General features: G+C 47.7%; 1 pseudogene; it reads left to right on the top strand.

Moving 5' to 3' along the window:
* The window catches only part of LOC136526728 (pyrophosphate--fructose 6-phosphate 1-phosphotransferase subunit alpha-like), a 63,111-nt pseudogene that overhangs the window by 28,523 nt on the left and 13,151 nt on the right, over window positions 1–21,437 (top strand).

Here is a 21,437-nt window from a genome sequence, read left to right as displayed (position 1 = left end):
CATCCCATATATTAGGGATTGTTGGCTATTTTTGTTATACAAAAATAGTTGAAGTTTTTATATAGGGGTGTTTTATTCTTCCAACAAATAATTCATTATTTAGGGTTTATCATAAATATTAAGTAAGTTAGTTAAACATCACATAAGGCAAGAGGATCCAAATCACAAGTGGGATTAAGGATGCATGCATGATTTATTTATTTAAGAATTTTAATTACACATGTGGCATAAAACCAAACTATGCTCATGATTTTAACCTAGTTGGGTCACATCCAATCCAAAACTAGGGTTTGGCTTCTACATGTGTCACTCAACATCACATAGGGCTTAAACAAAAATTTTGTAGTTGTGATTTTTGGTATGTGGATTTTTGGGTTGTTACAGTCCTACCCCCTTAACAGAATCTCGTCCCCGAGATTAAAGCATAACGTACTCTTTGAAAAGATAAGGATATTGTAGCTGGAGGTTAGACTCTTTCTCCCATGTTGCTTCCCTCTCAGTGTGATTGCTCCATTGGACCTTGCACATAGGAATAGTTTTGCTTCAGGTTTATTTGGTGTCTCTACCCAGAATTCTAATAGGATGCTCTTTATACTCAAGAGTGTTCTGAATGTCAAGTGTATCAATCGGGATTACTTCATCGGGCACTCTCAAACACTTGCGCAGCTATGAGACATGGAATATGGGATGTACACCCGCCAATTCCTCAGGTAGCTCAAGTTTGTAAGCGAGTTTTCCAATCCTCTTGCAAATCATGTATGGCCCAACAAATCTAGGGGCGAGCTTTCCTTTCACATGGAATCTGACAATTCCACGTAGCGGGGATACCTTGAGATAGATGAAATCTCCCACATTGTACTCAAGTTCTCTTCTTCTTTTGTCAGCATAGCTCTTGTATCGACTTTGAGCAATTCTCAAATTCTCCTTCACTTGAGCAATTCCTTCTTTGGCATCTTGAATCTTAGCAGAGTCAAAAAACGATCTTTCTCCCGGTTGGGACCACATCAAAGGTGTCTTACAAGGTCTGCCATATAGAGCTTCGAACGGCGACATCTTGATGCTGGCTTGGTAGCTATTGTTGTAAGAGAACTCTACATAGGGTAGGCATTTCTCCCAATCAGAGCCATAATTCAGTACACTAGCGCGAAGCATGTCTTCTAAGATCTGATTCACTCGTTCAGTCTGTCCATCTGTCTGTGGGTGATAAGCGGTACTAAAATCAAGTTTGGTTCCAATGGACTTGTGCAGGGCTTCCTAGAATCGGGACATAAACTGAGGACCATGATCAGATACAATACTAGAGGGAGCTCCATGCAATCTGAGAATATGCTCGACATATTGATCTACTAACTTTTTGGCATCGGTCTTGGTCTTAACTGGTACAAAGTGAGCAACCTTGGTCAAACGATCAACAATCACCCAAATGGAATCATTGCCTTTCTGTGAACGGGGCAATCCAACTATGAAATCCATGGATATGCTCTCCCATTTCCACTCGGGAACATCAAGAGGCTTTAACAATCCTGTAGGCCTTTGATGTTCAGCCTTGACTCTATTACAGGTGTCACATCATGCCACATGTCCCGCAATGTCTGTCTTCATGCCTTTCCACCAAAAGTGTTTCTTCAAGTCTTGATACATCTTTGAACCTCCAGGGTGAATACAGTACTTAGAATCATGAGCTTCTGATAGAACTTCCTCTCATAGCGCTGGATCATAAGGGACATAGATTCTGTCCTTGAACCAGATGGTTCCTTGTTCATCTTCATGGTGGTCGGTCTTGTAGCCCAATTTCATCAAACCACGGAGATATTCGATCTCTTCACAATTTTTCTGAGCTTGATGAATGCGATCTGTGAGATCATACTATATGCGAAGCTCATTCAACAAGCCATGCGGTAGCATCTCAAGTTGGAAATCATCAATCTCTTCCTTGAGTTCAGGTGGTATGGATTCTGTGATCAGAGTGTGACAGTAACTCTTATGACTGAGAGCATCTATGACTACATTAGCTTTTCCCGGATGATAGTGAATTTGTAGGTCATAGTCCTTGATCAATTCTAGCCATCGGCGTTGCCTCATATTCAGATCTTCCTGAGTAAAAAAGTACTTCAAGCTCTTGTGATCGGTATAGATATCACACTTGTTGCCTATCAAGTAGTGCCTCTAGATCTTCAAAGCATGCACAACTGCTGCTAACTCAAGATCATGAGTGGGGTAATGGTTCTCGTGTTCTTTCAACTGTCGAGAAGCATAAGCTTTCACTCTTCCACCTTGCATCAATACACAGCCAAGTCATTGATGGGATGCATCACAATAGACCACGAAATCTTTGCTGATATCAGGCAATGCTAGCACAGGAGTTGTGGTAAGCTTCTATTTCAATCCCCGGAAGCTTTGCTCGCACTTGGACATCCATTCAAACTCCTTAGTCTTCTTCAGAAGGTTTGTCAATGGACAGGCAATCTTGGAAAAGTTCTCGATGAATCGGTGGTAATATCCAGCCAATCCCAAGAAACTTCTGACTTCAGTCACGTTACGAGGTTGATCCCACTCTTTCATAGCTTCAATCTTGGCTGGGTCAACTACAACACCTTTAGTTGATAGTACATGGCCTAGGAAGGCAACTTTCTATAGCCAAAACTCGCATTTGCTAAACTTTGCGTAGAGCTGATGTTGGGCGAATTTCTCAAGCACAGTTCTCAGATGATGTTCATGTTCTTTGGTGGTGGGTGAATAAACAAGGATGTCATCAATGAATACTACCATGAACTTATCCAGATCATCCATGAAAACCTTATTCATCATGTTCATGAAGTAGGCGGGAGCATTCGTGAGTCCAAAGAACACCACAGTGAACTCAAACTGCCCATACCTAGTCACAAAAGCTGTCTTTGGGATGTCACTCTCTCGAATCTTCATATGATGATAGCTAGATCTGAGATCAATCTTGGAGAAATACTTGGCACCTCTGAGCTGGTCAAGCAGATCATCAATTCTTGGCAGAGGGTACTTGTTCTTGATGGTGACTGCGTTCAAGTTTTGGTAATCAATGCACATTCTCATCGAGCCATCCTTCTTCTTAACAAACAGAACAGGGGATCCCCAGGGTGAAGCACTGGGTCTGATATACCCCTTTGAGATGAGCTCATCAAGCTGTTTCTTGAGCTCGGCTAGTTCATCAACTGACATGCGATAGGGTCTCTTGGTAATGGGTCCTGTTCCTGGCAAAAGATCAATGATGAACTCTACATCATGGTCTGGTGGCATACCCGATAATTCTTCAGGGAATACATCGGGATACTCTCTGACCACAGGCACATCATGAACTATCTTCTCCTCTTTTTGTGATTATGAACTGGCTTTAAGGGCACATAGGATAGAAGTGGACTTTCCAGACTAGGGTTCACATCTAATAACTTAGCCTGATGGGTGGGTCACTTGGACGTATCTAGGTGAACATGATATGATACCTCAGTGAATGGTTAGCCAATCCATACCTAAGATGACATCTAGGCTCATGGAAGGTAACAGGGTTAGGTCGGCTTCAAAGATAAGACCCTCAATGGTAAGACTCACTCCCTTACAGATGTGGGTGCACTTTAGGTCTCCTAAAGGTGAGCTAGTGATGATAGGCTTTCCACGTGGGGTTACAAGCAGGTCATGCTCTCGTGCAATCTTGGATGACATGTAAGAACAAGTTGCTCCAGAGTCAAATAGAACTGATGCAATATTGCCATTAAGTAAAAACATACCATACACAACGTTAGAGGCAGCCTATGCTTCCTCAGTGTCCAGATGGTTGAGACGTCCACGAGTAGTAGATCCCTTGAACTAAGACTTCTGAGCGGCTGAGTTCTGAGGGCACTCAGCGGCTTTGCGACCCAGTTGGCCACAAGCGAAGTAGGTGAAAGGTGCACCACCTATAGGGGTTGGCGCAGGTGCCTTCCAGTTTCTAGTGCTTGGTGCAGAGCGGTTCTGTGCTGGGCGTTCATTCGCTGAGCGGGGATGGTTGGAACAGTCCTGAGTGTTGCGGTCCCGAGCATAACGGTCCTGGGTGTAAAGATCCTAAGTAGGGCGGGAGTATTTGGTGGTGTAGCATCTACCACCTCTGCTCGATCTAGGGTTGTCATCCCTATTGTGGTGAGAGCGTTCCCTAGATGGTGCATCTCTGCGGAACCTCTTGCAATCACGACCACAGAAGGACTCCTTAGGCTTACGCTTCCTTTCCTTGTACTCCTCTCTAGCTTCAGCACGATCCTTCTCGATCTGGATGCAGCGATCCACCAGAGCGCGCAGCGTGCGACTCTCAAAACCGCCAAACTTCAGCTTGATGTGCGGGTTAAGTCCCTTGCAGTAATAGTACAACTTCTCCTTCTCAGAGTTCACAACATAGGAAGGTGCATAGCGCAGAAGGTTGGTGAAACAAGTAGTGTACTCAGTCACCCTGTCCTTTCCCATCTTGATGTTGCGGAACTCCTCAGCTTTGGCCTCCATGATACCCTTGGGAATGTGATACTCAGTGAATGCTTTGGCGAACTCATCCCATGAGATGTTGATAGGGTCCTCATGGGAATCACTAAAACTATCCCACCAGGCGCGTGCTGCACCTGTGAGCTGGTGTGCGGCAGCTCCGACATACTCATCATCGATGAAAGTAGTGAGGTCAAGCTTCTTCTCCATCTCCTTGAGCCAGTCATCGGCTACAAGCAGGTCAGGGTCAGTGCCATCATAGGTGGGTGGCCTCAGCTTTAGAAATCCATCCAGCTTCCTTTGGAAGTCATTCTGCTGACCTCCCTGGCGACGGTTTGCTCTATCAACAAGAGCTACAAGAAGCTAGGTCTGTTGCGCCTTCACTTCCACCAGGTTCGGTGGTGGTGGTGGTGGAATGTTCTCCTCAATAGGTGGCGGGGTATTCTCTAGGTTGAAGGGTATCCCCCCACGTCCACGGCCACGGTTGTTGCCACCACGCCCCCCGTTTGGTTCGACTGGTTCGGGGGTGGGCACACGTCCACGGTTCATTAGGCGAGCAGATCGGCGGTTCGGCATCTGCAACACGGATCATAGGAATTTTAGTGTTTGTGCCATAAGTGCTTATAATTCAGTATGATTACATGATTTTGATGATTTAAAGAAAAACATTTATACTATCCAACACTCATTACAAAGAAGCAATAAGATCCATAAGATGCAATAAGATCCAAAACATTCATTACATGGGTTTTATTACATAGCATCATCTCCAGTAGCTACACTTGAAGACTCGTGAGAATCGTACTATGCATAGTGTCTCATATTACATCTCATAAGGGGTACATCATGGGGTACAACTTATGGAAGCCACTGACATGACTCATGACCATGTAGGGTCATCTACTCTAACTCGTACACCGCAGCTAGGATACGACTGTTCTCGATCTTGATCTCCTCATCAGACTTGTGAAGTCGGGACACGTACTTCAAGGCCTCAGCAAGCTCCTCAATAGGCTTGGCTCTAGGTAGGGTAGGGCAGGCGTCTAGGTTGAGGCGAGTCAGGGCTAACTCAAACTTTTCTATCCTAGGCTTCGTCTTGTTGCGAATCTCCTTGGGTAGCTGATCCCACATACCCTTCATCTCCCTGAGGCACTTCTTGTTAGACTTCTGCCAAGCCTGCCAAGTCCTCTCACACTTGTCTTGTAGGTACTCGTTCTGCCTGAGTGCCTCGATCAGGTGACCCTAGTTGCGAACGGCCTTCTTCCTAAACTCCTCTAGCTCCTGAGTCATGGTCTTGTTCCTAGATTGGATTTTTAGCATATAAATCCCCTTGGACCTCTCTCTGTCTCCTCTACGGTTGAACTCGGCCTTCTTGTCGTCCAACTCTCTCTGCAACTCCAAGACCTTGCTGTCGAGGTAGCAGTTCCTGTTGCCTAGGTCGGCGGCTTTGTCCTGTAAGTCAGCGACCTCGGCTCTGTGGACTTCTTCATGATGGTTGAGCTCGTCCTATAGCTTGGCAACTGTCTCAAGCAGACTAGCTCACTCCTGTGCTCCCTGCGAGTCTCGCTCCTAGTACTCCCATAGAAGGGCCTGGTCCTGACGTCTCCTCTACTCAAGCTGGGTCACGTACCTGTCCTACTCTAGTAGGTGGATAGCCGAGACGCGAAGGCATCTATCCTCCTCAGCAAAGATAACTCTACCGGCTGTGAAACTCTGCTCACTAGGGGTAAGGCTGAGGCCGAGGGCCTAGGGAAGTAGATGGAACTCTATCATCTTCGGGTGCTCATAGTGGTCCCTCATCACTCTATGAAGTGCCTTATGTCAGACAGCTCGCAGTCCCTCCTCAACTGTGTCCTCTATAGTCAACTCGGTGAAAGCTGGGACAGAAGGTAAGGTAGTGCTAGCTAGGAACTCGACTGAGGTGACAACCGGTCCTTTGATTCCTCCTTCCTGAGCTGACTTTCTAGTGTAGGTGACCTTGACAAGCTTGTTAGGGACTCCTAACATGACGAGAACTCAGCAGAGGGTCTGTGCAAAACCCCCAAGCTCACATAGGTCAAAGGTAAGCTTGGCGTGGTCTAGAGGTAGCGGTCCTACAGGCGGCCATTCGACGTTTGTTGCCATCTACATGTTTTAAGGAAACAGGTGTTAGCAGGTCAATAAATAGATAAGCCTTGCATAAAAGTAAATGCAGGGTCAGTATATAACCAAAAGAAGGGTTGTTCACGTCCTATTCTATCGTCCATTTCTGAGGGTTTCATCCTAGGGTTAAGTATGGCTCTGATACTATCGGTGTTTTGGACCAAGGGATCCTCAACCAACTAGTGAATTTGTGCTGCGTGTTCCCAATCCCGGATGGTGATGCAAAGAGACACAAGGCTTATACTGGTTCAGGTAATTGGTGCCCTATGTCTAGTCTGAGAGATCGATCTTGTATTCCTTGCACCGAAGTGCTTGTAGTAGGGGGTTACAAGCCAGGTGAGAGAGGGAGCTAGTCCCAGGTCTCGGCGGGGAGTGATGTGGGTTGCTTGAGACATTGCTCTCAGGCGGCGGGGAAGTGCGCGTGTTATAGGGTGTTGTTCTTCGTGAGTCCCCGTCCCCCTGAAATGGCCCAAGTCCTTTCCTTTTATAGTTTGAAGGGAGGACAAGGGTAGTACATGTGCTAACTATACGACGTCGTGTGAACAGAGGTGGTGTGTCCGAGCCCTGTAGACTATTCCTGTGGCAGTGTGGTCATCGGAGTGGTCCATCCTTGGAGCGCTGTGGCGACGTGCTGGTCACATCTGATCCTGTGCGTCATGGGAGCTCCAGGGCTGCCTCGGGGCGGGCGCGGTGGTCAGCGTGCAGATCGCTGTGGATTGACTGCGCGCGAGGTCAAGGCTTGGTTGGTGCCGAGGCCGAACTGCGGTGGGGGGGTCTCGGTAGACGTGAGTCTCGAGATAGCCAAGACCCTAGCGCAGAGTGCCGAGGCCTGGAGGGAGCGGTCGATCTGGTACACTGGTTCGGAGGCGATGATGACCCGGGCTAGATTTCCCATGCTGTGTTGTCCTCGGGGTGGGGTTTACGGGGCACAGTGTGGTGCGGGCGCTGATCGTGGGAACAGCGCTAGAATACAGTGGCTGGTAACCCCCGTCGTGCCCTGTCTCAACCGGTATGGCGCTGATGCAACTTCTTGTCCCATCGGCCACTCCGTGGTGTCGAACCGTCGTCCGACTGAGATTGCGGGAGTGGTTGACACATTAATAGGACGTGACATGCTATCGGGAAGACTGGTCGAGGCAGGAGCGACGGGTTGTTGTCAAGCTGGCCTCGAGCGAAACAGAGAATAGCTGTCTCATTCGAGGCTGTATGCATGGGGCCTCGGGCGAGACGGAGATTGGGCTCCTTGCCAAGGCCTTCCGCGAGAGGCCTCACGCGAGGCGGAGATTTCGTTAGGGCGTCGAGACCTCCCGTGCGAGGCCTCAGACGGGGCGGAGAGCCGGTGGGCTCGGACGGGGCCAGCGATGAACCCATGGCTTACCTTCTGGCTTCGTTGTTGATGGGATTTAAGTGACTCTTTTGGTGTACGCTCGGGGTACCCTGTTCTATGGTACCCGACATATACCAACTGAAACGACCAGATTTCTGCGAAGGGAATCCATAGAGTCGAAGTGTATTATGACCATTGTAGATCAGATTACCCAAATTCCAGTCGAATACCACATCCATACAACGATAATATCAGAGTACATAAAGGGCGAAATTACATAAATTATTACATCGCCGCATCGGTGGAATCAAAAGTAGCATTCGTCCAGAATAGCTTGGAGATAAGATCACCAAAACTCGAGCGTAGGAACAAACCCCTCAACCGTCAAACTCCTCAGAGCTATACACCTCAGCAGAACCTGTGTGCCAAAGTTTATTAGTACGATTTGTACTGGCCACTCCCACCCTATGAGCTATGCTTTGTGGAAATTGGATGCAAGTTGGATATAATCAAAAGGAACCTATAAGGCTGGGGTTTCCTATGTATTAGCATATCAAGTATATAATAGTATAGTCAAGTTTTAACACCATTCCCACACACATTCCACCCCATTTCCGTCCAGAGCCAGGTTTTGATCCTGGGATCGATATACCACCATCTCCATATCATCACCATACCATCGCTCAGTCGATAGGCCAACTCCCTCTCGGCACTTCTCATGGCCCGTAGCCCCTGGCTACGACCGACACTCTCTCATGGGGGAAGAAGAGAAGGACTCATCTCGCTATCTAGTTTAACCGAAACCCAGGAAAGGTCTATAGCCAACTAGTCGGCATATGTATCGATCAATCAACCATACACTCTGTAGAGGTTTTACATAACCACAAGATCTGCCTTCTTCGCTGACCGTCGTCAACTGGGCTGATTTCGGCTGCTTGCTAGCCTAGGATAATGCCACTCTACCATTTAGCCCTGGTACACCCCAAGTCTAGTCTAGGGTGGCTGAAACTGTGAGTCATGAGCTGGGTCCACAAGGTCTCCATGAAGTCTTGGAAAGGTGTGGGGGAAATCCTCCGTGCCCCGTACCTCCTTGCACTATCCGCTATCAACCTAGCAGTAGTGGCAATATCCTACCAAGTAGTCCGATCGTCCCGCACCATATAGGGCGAGTGGTACATAAGGCTTCTCGATGAGTCTGAGTACTAGGAAGTCCTTTGAGATGACTAAGCCAGAATGTCTTCATCAGGGTTTTACCGTGCCACCACAGCACCTCCACCCTGGGCTCCTCCCATCATAGGTTCACACCTAGGGCCACCTCATATCACCATTTACCCACCACAGGTATCCATTCCAGGGGTGCCCAGGTAGCACCTCACGGCAAGACTTGCCCAGGCTCGTCGTATACTCCAACTTGGTCGACACAACCCTTACCCTCCACGCACCCAAGTTACACATGCAGCACTCTCCCTATAGTCCAGATAACACCAGTTTCCACCACGCATCAATGTAGTACAAGCGTAGTAGAAGTAATAAGCAATGAAATATAGCAGCAAGCGTGTGTCTAGCCTAATAGCAGGGTAAGCAGGGGTAAGGTTGCATCAAGGTAAAGGCCATCGAGTAAGCATACTACCATGCCAGTCCTATCATAGTGTGAATATAACAATAAAGTAAAGCAATAGCAGTTCTATTTTAGCCATGCATAATAGGTGCTATGAGTTTGGGTGGGATGTGGCACCTTCAGTGTAGTCGTCTCCGTACTCCTCATGGTACTCTCGATCCTCGTCCGTCTAGTTCTCCTCCGAGTCTGCAAACGATCGCATTATAGTCGCGTTAGCGACGTCTATAGAATAGCACAAAAAGCAATGAAAATTCAAAAGAGCCAAATGCACTCAAACATGGGTTCATTGCGTAGAGCTCGATTTTAGATGAATTTTGGTCCTGGTCTTGTATTTTTCTGAGTTCGTATGAATTAGTTATGAATTTCCAAAGTTTCAATCATTTCTAAAAATGGGAAAAGGCTGAATTAATATCGTGCTGACACGTGTCACGCTCCTGTTGGTCCACGTGGCATGCTGACATCAGTCAGCATGACATCATCATCTTAGCTCTAGTACTGATAGGTGGGTCCAGAGCCGCTGATGTCAGCAGCTGACGTCATCGTGACATCATCATGATGTCACCTCGGTTGTGTTTGTCACTGACAGGTGGGACCCACATGACATCATCATGACATCAGCATGATGTCACCCACTGACAAGTGGGTCCAGCGGCTCTGTGTCGCTGACTTGTGGGCCCGGTCAACGGTCAGCTCAGGCTGGGTCCAAACTGGTCCGGTTGGGCCTGGATACGGGCTGGGCTTTGACCCGCCACGTGGCGCGCGCTGGTGCGGCCATGTCGTCTTACTGGGCCACTAATGGGCCGTGGTCCATGGGTGCAGGTGAGGCGGGTTTATGGTGAACCCGCCTGCGTTGGTCCATAGACCGCAGAGCCGGTCTATGAAGGACTTGGTCCACTTACTCCTTCCTAGGGTTCGGTTCACGTGCACCAAGTGCACGGACGTGTGGCCGGCGAGGGCAAAATCCCCATCTTCTTCCCTGGCGTGCTCCCGCCGGTGGTGAGCTCCTCGGTGAGCCTCAGCCGCGGCGCTGGTGTTCAATTTAGGTGGGCAAAAGCATTGCCCCGCTATGGCAAACATGATGGTGAGGTCGAAGCGACGAGTAGTGTTCCCCATGGGGCTAGCCACGGCGGCGGAGGTCCGACTGTGGCGTGTCGACGGCGGCAGGGTGATGTGGTGGCTGGGAGCATGCTTGGCGGGGCGCGTGAGCTTCTTGTGGCTCTAGTGAACAGGGCGGGCGAGACAAGGAGGCACTAGGCGCTCCCAATGGTCCTGGCCACGATGGAGTCGAAGCGGTTGCGGCGGCGCTCCGGCCATGGCGCGGTGTGGTCAAATGGGGGTCCTCCGGTGGCCTTCATCTACCTCAATTGTGAGCGTGGCATGTTCCATGGCGAGGAGGAGCCAGCCAAGGTGGTGGCGTCACCTCCACCGTGGTGATGCGGCCGCGGTGGCTTCGCCACGGCCGTGTTCGTGGCTGCGGTGTGCGCACCCGTGCGTGCTCGTGTGCGTGCTGCAACGTGTTCTCGTGTCGATTCGGCTCGACATTGCGCATGGCGTGTGGCGATGCAGGGCATGTGCGTGTGTGTAGGGCATCGTGTGTGTGGCTTGTGTTGGCGTGCTCGAGCCAGGACGGCTCGACGTCGCCGCGGCATGCTTGGCGCGTGTGCGTGCATCGGCGTCCATGGGGCCAGGAGGAGGTCTCAGCAGCGAGAGGCTCACCGTGCGGTGCTTAGCGGCGTTAGGTGGTGGTGCGGTGGCGAGGGGCTGCCTAGTGGTGGAAGCCACGTCGTCGGAGTAGGCGCTCGGGGTGGCGCTCAGAGCTCCGGTGGTCGATGACTCTGAGCTCCCTGCTCGCCTTCCTCCTCTGGGTCCTCCTCTCGGCCCTCTTCTCTCGGAGTGGTGCGGGCAATTGGGCCACCGAACGGTGGCGGTGGGCTGAGGAACCCTAGGGCGCTCTAGGCGTCGTTTTATAGCCCCAAGCTCCAAAGCTCACCAATGGCGGACGGGATCGGATGGCGATCGTGGCTCGGCGTGATCAAGTGGCCGAGGGTGCTCCTGCTGTCATTATCGCCTGCAAGTGGGCTCTGCCTGGCAGTGAGGATGCGTCACGGCCAAGGAAACGTGGGACGGGGCCATGGCGGTGATGGGCGGGGCGCGCACAAGGGGGGGCAGGGTCACGCCGCGGGCATGGCCCTATCAAACTTGGTTGGTCCGGCTAGCGTCCTCAAGCGCGTCCGATCGGTTGGTGGCACGATCATGCGGCCGAGGTAGGTTGCGTGGAGCTCTCGCTCCTAGCTTTGCCCTATGGTCGGGGAAAGCAGGGGGGACCGAGGTGGGTGATGACACCTGGGTCCCGCTTGGCAGCGGCTACAGCCGGGTGAAGGGCGTGCTTGCGTGGGTGTCCTGCTGGGCTACCTTCGTGGGCCGCAGTGCGTGCGTGGGGTGAAAGGCGGGCACGAGTTGGGCCGAATAGGCTGGGCTGCGAGGCCGAGTAGGCCTGGGTTGCTGCTGCTCCCTCTTCTTTCCTTTCTCTTTTTCTTATTCTTTTTCTATTTTGTTTTCCTTTTCTTTCTCTTGCTTCGATTCAAATTTAGTTAGAGTTTAAACTTGAGCTTTGAGTCATGTAGTGGGTCCCACAAGGTGTTTCAATTGGTGGTCAAAATACATCCCATATATTAGGGATTATTGGCTATTTTTGTTATACAAAAATAGTTGAAGTTTTTATATAGGGGTGTTTTATTCTTCCAACAAATAATTCATTATTTAGGGTTTATCATAAATATTAAGTAAGTTAGTTAAACATCACATAAGGCAAGAGGATCCAAATCACAAGTGGGATTAAGGATGCATGCATGATTTATTTATTTAGGAATTTTAATTACACATGTGGCATAAAACCAAACTATGCTCATGATTTTAACCTAGTTGGGTCACATCTAATCCAAAACTAGGGTTTGGCTTCTACATGTGTCACTCAACATCACATAGGGCTCAAACAAAAAATTTGTAGTTGTGATTTTTGGTATGTGGATTTTTGGGTTGTTACAAATAGCCTATTAAAAATTTCTACAACAACACTTAACAAACCGGTTAGACAATTATGAGGCAAAGCGAGTGTTGCGCTAGCATACTAAAAATGCAAGCCACCTACCGCAATTCTAGTTTATGTAGTTTCTATCCACACAATAACTATGTCACTTCACTAAGTTAGTGTGCTCTTAAAGGCTAACTAAAGAGCCATACTAACCAAACTAACAAGCTCTCACAACTAGCTACACTAAAGAGCTTGACAACTAGTTTGCGGTAATGTAGAGAGAGTGAGCAAGATGGTTATACCGCCGTGTCAAGGAATGAGCCAATCAATCACAAGAATGAATACCAATGAAGACCAATCATCTCAGAATCAAATGATGACACAATGATTTTTTATCGAGGTTCACTTGCTTGCCGGCAAGCTAGTCCTCGTTGTGGCGATTCACTCACTTGGAGGTTCACGCGTTATGGCATCACACGTCAAACCCTCAATAGGGTGCCGCACAACCAACACAAGATGAGGATCACACAAGCCACGAGCAATTCACTAGAGTACCTTTTGTCTCTCCACCGGGGAAGGTCAAGAACCCCTCACAATCACCACGATCGGAGCCGAAGACAATCACCAACCTCCGCTCGACGATCCTCGCTGCTCCAAGCCATCTAGGTGGCGGCAACCACCAAGAGTAACAAGTGAATCCCGCAGCGAAACACGAACACCAAGTGCCTCTAGATGCAAACACTCAAGCAATGCACTTGGATTCACTCCCAATCTCACAAAGATGTTGAATCAATGATGGGGATGAGTGGAAGGGCTTTGGCTAAGCTCACAAGGTTGCTATGTCAATGCAAATGGCCAAGAGGGTGAGCTAGAGCCAGCCATAGGGCTTAAATAGAAGCCCCACGAAATAGAGTTGTTGGCTCAATTATTGGGCTGACTGTGCATCAACCGGACGAGCTGCTCGAGTGCACCGGATGCACTGTTCGTGAATACTAGACGCGTTCGGTAGGTCGACCAGACGTGTCTGGTCACTCCTAGACCGCCACATGTCCAGTTCAAATCATAGTAGCCATTGCTACCCACCCTTGCTGACGACCGGGCGCTTAGACCAGACGCTGAAATAGAAATGACCGGTCGAGTCCAGAGAGTACCCGGGGCCGACCGGACGCGTCCGGTGACTCCGGACTGGACATAGAAGACACAGCGTCTAGTCAAGTCCAGTAAGCACCATGGTCTGACTGGACGTGTCTAGTCACTCTGGATCGGACGCTCCCAGCGTTCGGTCCACTTTTTACTGAACATCGACTTTGCAAATTCACACTGGACGCGTCCGGTCGCTGAGTTCATTGTTAATACCGGACATGTCCGGTTACCATACCAAATGCGTCCGATCACTCTATGACCAACACGACTAACTCCTTTTCAACTCTATCTTCTTCACCCTCACTCAAATGTGCCTACCTCCAAGTGTATGACCTTGTGCATATGTGTGTTAGCATATTTTCACAAATGTTTTCAAGAGTGTTAGCACTCCACTGGATCCTAAATACATATGCAATGAGTTAGAGCATCTAGTGGCACTTTGATAACCACATTTCAATACGAGTTTCATCCCTCTTAATAGTATGGCTATCAAACCTAAATGTGATCATACTCACTAAGTGTCTCGATCACTAAAATAAAATGGCTCCTACCATTTATACATTTGCCTTGAGCCTTTTATTTTTCTCTTTCTTCTTTTGAAGTCCAAGCACTTGATCATCACCATGACATCACCATTATCATGTCATGATCTTTATTTGCTTCATCACTTGGGGTAGTGCTACCTATCTCATAATCACTTTGATAAACTAGGTTAGCACTTAGGGTTTCATCAATTCACCAAAACCAAACTAGAGCTTTCACCTCCCTGGTTCGCAACGCCATTGCCACGATGATCCATCTACCTCGAGATCCGCATGCATGCGTCGATGCCATGTCCAGGGTTCCCCAGGCACACTTCTTATATCCCTTGTCTCCATCATCCAGATCGATTGATCGATCCCGTCGAGATGGGGGTAGGTCAGTTTGGTGCACCGATGCCCATCTGTTCTAAATATTTTCCCTCGCTTTTAGATGGGTTCGGGGTGGGGTACCATGATGCAGCACTATGTGTGGGGGAGGTGGGGGGTATGTGAACCAGTAATGGTCACTCTCCACTGTGGAGGCTTGGATCTGAGATTCCATGGCTCAACAAGCGACACATAAACAAGCAATAATTCACTGCTTCTTTCGCCTGGAGCAGAGGTTGTTGTGCCGTTTTCCTGCCACATAGCAGGGGGTGGGTTGCGACGAGCCAAAGGGAAAGCGAAAGCACACCAATCATTAACCACTAGTAATAACATTTAGAGAAGTCTCTTATTTATTGTCTTGTAAAATTCTCTAGGCCAACATTCACTTGCCTGGCTGGGTAGGCTAGCAGGGTTCTTGACCGGCTGACTTTATGGGTTTCTTCCTCTTCTAAACTCTACACTTGATGGAATTCAGGGCACCACAGTCACGGTGGAGTACGGTGATGCTGCAATCACGGCCGATATCGCAGATGCTCACGTCATTAGCCACGCCTTCCCCCACAGAATTTTTTTATTTTTAACACTTTTTATAAACTAATTTTAAATCTAACACTGTTTCATTTTTTTCAAAACTAACACTTTTGGTCGCGCCTATTTCCCTAGCGCGGTGAAACGCCTGTGCCGCGCCATGCATAGTGGAGTGGCGAGAGGGTTGACGTGGTGACGACCGAGGCACTGATCGGTGGCGCGATAGAGCCAGGTAAATACCGCCGCGCCCGCCCGTGCCTGCTGGCTTCCGCGCCTGGCCGCCTGCCTGCCACGCCCGCCGTGCCTGGCCGCCTGCCCGTCGTGCCTTCGCGCCTGCCCACCGCGCCTGCCGCTAGCCGCGCCCGCCTCACCACGCACTGTGGCACGCCACTCCCACCGCGCCCGCCGCACCATGGCCGCCGACCACCCGCTGCGCCCGCCGCGCCCGCGCGCCGGTTCGCCACCCCCTCCGGCCGCCCACCGCGCCCGCCACCGCCCTCACTGCCTCGCCCGCGCCTCCTGGTCCGGTCTAGCGTGCCGCCACCGTGAGGACGAGCGCCGCCGCCTCGAGGTACTCCCCTAGTATATTTGTTGATTGAATCGACATTGTTAGTAAAGTAAGTTAGTAAAATAAATGAAGTTAGTATAATTAGAAAGTATAGTTAGTATAATTAGTAAAGTTAGTTAGTTTAGTTAGTATAGGCAATATAGTAAGTTAGTATAGATAGTAAAGTTAGTTAGTTTAGTTAGTATAGTTAGTGAGTCTAGTTATACATTGTATTTAGTATAATTAGTTGTTGTAGTTAGCCTTGTATAGATGTTAATATTAGATTAGTTAGTATAGTTATAGTTAGAATAGGTATTGATATTACTATAGACATTACGTATGACGATTTCGATGACTTGATGAAGTTTCTTGAAATGCTTTTGTAGATGGATTGTTGTGTTAGAGTTTTTTACGGAGGAAGTGTTATGAGAGAAGATGGCATGTTTGAGGATATGGAAGAAGAATTAGAATGGTTTGATGAACCTCTAGCTTCAACGACCTTTGTGTCTGTTTGAATGCAAAGTTTGGCAGTGATTTCACACTGAAGGGGAGGTTTGATACTGGAAAGACTTGGGCACACTATGTCCTCATGCCCTTGCGCGACCCTGCTCACTGGCCCCACTACACTAGGGTGCTCCAAGGTTCCAATGTGCCCATGACTAAGGTGGTGGTGGAGAATGGGTGAAGGATGCAGGGTGTCCTGGATGGGTCGTCCATTGACGGTGTTGGAGGCAATGAGCAAGAATTGGGGGTCGAAGGGGAAGCAGCTCAGGGTAACATGGATTTGGACGGTCAGTTGATGCAGGAGCAGTTTCATTCAAGTCAAGTAGGTTGTATAAGCAATGATTTTGATGTGAATGAGTTCGAACTAGAAGAGGAGGAGCAGGAGGAGGAGGACAGGATCGGTGATGTAGTTAGCAGTGATTTGGACGATTCAGATGGTGACCAGGGAGATAGACATGCTATGCCCACACCGGTTGATGCCATGCCAGTACCTGTTCATGGTATGCCATTACCAGTACCAACTGAAGTTTTGCATGCTATCCAGGCTCAGGGTAGACTTGTCATAGATTTGCCAGCAGATGATACCCCCTATGATTCATGGGGTAGAATTAGCAAAGCGCGGCGGTATGTTCCACCACCAACTTACACAACAACTGAGCTTGAGCAACTAAGGTCTATGAACGTACCTTTCAGGGGCGTTCCGAACTTTAGGGATGTCAGCATGACGGATATGGCAGTTTGTGACACCGGTCTCCAGATGTGTAGAAAATCATTGTATGACCATGAGAAAGAAACTCTTAGGAAGGGGATGATATTCAATACGTGCCGCGCGTGGGCCTTGTTATTTTACATTGATCTGATGCTAATAACAAAATTACATGATACTATTTTAAAATACATGGTAAACATGCAAGATATATATATGCCAACCAACCGTATTTGAAATAATTTCACTCGATTTTGTTCATTTTAGAAATTCTCAACGCATTCGCTATTATTAAAAAAACTTGGATGCATCGGAGAGTGACAAACGGATGGATCGGAGGGTGACAAACGGATGGGATCACTTAAGATCAACCATGGGTAATCCGAGTACATGATACATGGGTACAATACATCAATAGTTCAAAAGGAAAACAAGACAACACAATGAAAGTTTTAGTACATAGCTACATTGATCATTAATAAAGCATGGAACTAACAGACGTCGCAATCAAAAACCCTCAGTCAGAAACATACTGAGTAAGTAACTCATCGTCCGAGTACCAATCCTCTACCACAACCCTGTTGCTGTGGCTAGGGTTACCTGCATTGCCCTGATCTGCCTTTCGTCTGTAGTAAGCGGCCTCCGCTTCATCTGTGGCCCCTGCAGCCTGAGTGAAGAACGCGTCGTCATCCTCCTCCGCCTACAAGTCCACCTCTGCTAGAGCGATGAGCTCGCTCAGTCTGCCATATGGCCGCAATAATGGCCTATTCCAAGCTCTGAAGGGACTAGGCCATAGTTGGATTTAACACCACATTCGCACATGACAGGAGGTGCTTTGTAAATTACCCTTTCTTTCTTCTTTTCCTTAACATTTGGCGGTTCTTCCGGCCATTGGTTCTTAGGACCATACAACCACTCCTTGAAACGATACTTCGCCATTGAAAACACCTAAATAAGGTGACATTAGTACATGAACACATATAGCTCAACATTTCAACATATACACTTTGCATTTACTTCATGCTTGTTTGGACACACAAACTCCAACGTATTATCAGGGTTTATCACAGCTCGATCTCCGTAATCGCATAGAGGAGGTTCTTCGAGTCGTCTAACTATAGCTAAGTGCTTCTCCTTAGCCGTCATTGGAGGGGGTTAGGGGGAGGTGGAACCCACCGCTCGAAGTGCTCTCGTGGATGTCGCCCTCTCCACCAATTGTCGAAAAGAGGTACCGGGGTCAAACTTATCTGCACCGTCGATCCACTGAAAGAAAAAACACCTCTTATGGGCCTACACAACAAAATTCCAACAAAATATTAGTAACCTAGTAATACAAATGAAGAAAAAAATATACAGAAACAATTACTTACATTAAAACGACTACATGTGTAGAAGCAACGAGCCGCTGTGTTCGGATGTCTCAATTAAAAGACGTCGGTCGGATGACCACAGTCACATTTAGGGACAGGGAGGTCAGGAGGGACGGGGGCATCTTTGCTAGACTCGTCAGGGTACAATTCTCTAGGACGACCCCATTTTCGCCACAACTGCTCCCGAAACACGTCTTCCATATAATAAAACGGCTTAAATTAAACATCAATCAAAACAACGTAAATTAATGTAAAATATAATCATTTGCATTGCAACTCAAATAATATAACCAACACTTATAGCAACAAAAATATACATGGTAAAAATACTTCTAACTAAATAATTAATCTTAACATCGACAAAATCAAACTAATATCTTCATCCAAACCATAGCCCATAGTTCCCAAACATAATTTCCTCCTAACCTTAACTCACATTCATAATATTTCAATCCACCATTCAAATGAAAATAGCGTCATTACCTTGAACGAGGCCGAGGAGGGAGGGAGGCGGCCAGAAAATGGAAGGGAAGGGAGGGAGGGAGGCGGCAACAGAGGGTCAGGCGCCAACAACACTTGGGAGTGGCGGGCAGGCAGACGGCCAGGTGGGCAGGCGCGGCAGGCAAGGGGGACTGGGCCGCGGGCCTTTATCCGGCTCTACCGCACCACCGGTCAGGGCCCCGGTCGTCGCCACGTCACCCCTCTCGCCGCGCCACCATGACGCGGCACAGGCGTTTCGCCGCATCAGGGAAATAGGCGCGGCCAAAAGTGTTAGTTTTAAAAAAAAATAAATAGTATTAGATTTAAAATTAGTTTACAAAAAAAGTGTTAAAAATAAAAAAAAAATCCCCACACCTATGGCCAGCCGCTGGCACACTTTCTCACGAAGACGGCCAATGTGCCCGACGCTAACATCATAACAGGGCACCCTGTAGTCAGGTACACTCAACTTCCAAGATCAGCCTTTTATTATCAGTGTCTTTGTGCAATTTTTTTTCCTTACAACTGAAGTTTGTAATTCCAAATGCCATATTTTCCCATCTATTTTTGCTCCAGCATGTGTACACTAATTTAGCTCATGAATTGTGACAAGCCTTGTATATCTCATATAAAGCAAAGATGGTTCTCTGCTCAGCGTTCTACCATTTCAATACTTTGCAGCAAAAACCAGCACTGCACGGTTCATCTTTAACCTATTTTAAATTTCTCTGTTATCTGTAAAACACAATCCTTTTTTTTCTCAGTATAGTATTTAGCTGGACCTTTAGTAACGACCACTACTCTAGTCAAATCGACTTTGTCCTTACAAGAAGGAGGGATAAACGAACATGCGTAGACTGTAAGGTGATATCTGGAGAATGTGTGGTCGCTCAACACAAGCTGATGGTGGCTGACTTTCGCTTTCTGGTGCAAGCTCGTGGAAACAAACAAGCTAGGGTTGCTAGAACGAAGTGGTGGAAATTAGAAGGGGATGCATCAAAGGTCTTTAAGAAAAAGGTCATTGAAGAGGGTCTTTGGAAGGATGAAGGCGATGCAAACAACATGTGGGAGAAGATGGCAACATGCGTTCGAAAGGTTGCTTTAGAGGTGCTTGGAGTGACCAAAGGGAGCGGATGCGACTCGAAAGACACTTGGTGGTGGAATGAAGATGTGCAAAAGGCTATTAAGGAAAAGAAGAAGTGCTATCATGATAGGTGTGCAGACAACATAGAGAAGTACAAGGTGGCAAAGAAGACTACTAAACGAGCGGTGCATAAGGCAAAGGGGCGGGCCTATGAGGACATTTACCAATGTTTAGTATGAAGGAAGGAGAGAAGGACATTTATATGATGGTTAGGGCTCACGATAGGAAGACAAGGGACTTCAACCATGTCAAGTGCATAAATGATGAGAGGGAGCAGCTCTTGATGAAGGAGGATGAGATCAGACATAGATGGAAAGAGTATTTTGATAAATTGTTCAATGGTGAGAATGAGAACACCACCGTTCAATTGGACGACTCGTTTGATGACACTAATAGGCGCTTTGTGCGGAGGATTCAAGAATTGAAGGTCAGAGAAGCCTTGAAAAGGATGAAAGGGGGGCAAAGCGATGGGCCCTGATGGTATCCCAATCAAGGTGTGGAGATGTCTCGGAGATATAGCTATAGTATGGCTAACCAAGATGTTCAACAATATCTTTCGATCGAATAAGATGCTTGAAGAGTGGAGAAGAAGCATATTGGTACCAATCTATAAGAACAAGGAAGATATCCAAAGTTATTCTAATTATTGGGGAATTAAGTTGATGAGCCACACTATAAAGTTATGGGAGAAGGTCATCGAGCAGCGCCTGCAAGGAACGATGCAGATATCAACAAACCAATTTGGTATCATGCCCGGAAGATCAACCACAGAAGCAATCTTCTTAATAAGACAAGTTATGGAGCGGTTTAGAGAGCAGAAGAAGGACCTCCACATGATTTTCATTGACTTGTAGAAGGCTTATGACAAGATACCAAGAAATGTTATGTGGTGGGCTTTGGACAAACATAAAGTCCCATCAAAGTATGTGACCCTTATCAAGGACATGTACAATAATGTTGTGACTAGTGTTCGAACAAACGATGGTAACACAAATTACTTCCCAATTAAAATTGGACTTTATCAAGGTTCAGCCTTAAGCTCATATCTCTTTGCCTTGGTAATGGATGAGGTTACCAGGAACATACATGGGGATATCCCTTGGTGTATGTTGTTCCCGCTGATGATGTAGTGTTAGTGGATGAAAGCTAGGCGAGAGTAAATAGGAAACTAGAGTTATAGCGACAGACCCTTGAGTCTAAAGATTTTAGATTGAACACAACTAAAACCGAATACATGAGATGCGACTTTGACGGAGCTGCACAGGAGGAGGGACATGTGAGTTTGGAAGGTTAAGTAATGCCTAAGAAGGATAACTTTCGGTATCTGGGATCGATGCTACAGAGGGATAGAGATATTGATGCGGACGTTAGCCATAGAATCAAACCAGGGTGGATCAAGTGGCGACAAGCTTCTGGCATTCTCTGTGACAAGAGGGTACCACAAAAGCTAAAAGGCAAGTTTTATAGAACGGCGATTAGACCGGCTATGTTGTATGGAGCAAAATGTTGGCCTACA

The sequence above is a fragment of the Miscanthus floridulus genome, chromosome 19 (assembly GCF_019320115.1).
Source record: "Miscanthus floridulus cultivar M001 chromosome 19, ASM1932011v1, whole genome shotgun sequence".
Taxonomy (NCBI): Eukaryota; Viridiplantae; Streptophyta; class Magnoliopsida; order Poales; family Poaceae; genus Miscanthus; species Miscanthus floridulus.
The sequence above is the reverse complement of the archived record's forward strand: the minus strand, read 5'-3'. Positions and strand labels throughout refer to the sequence as shown.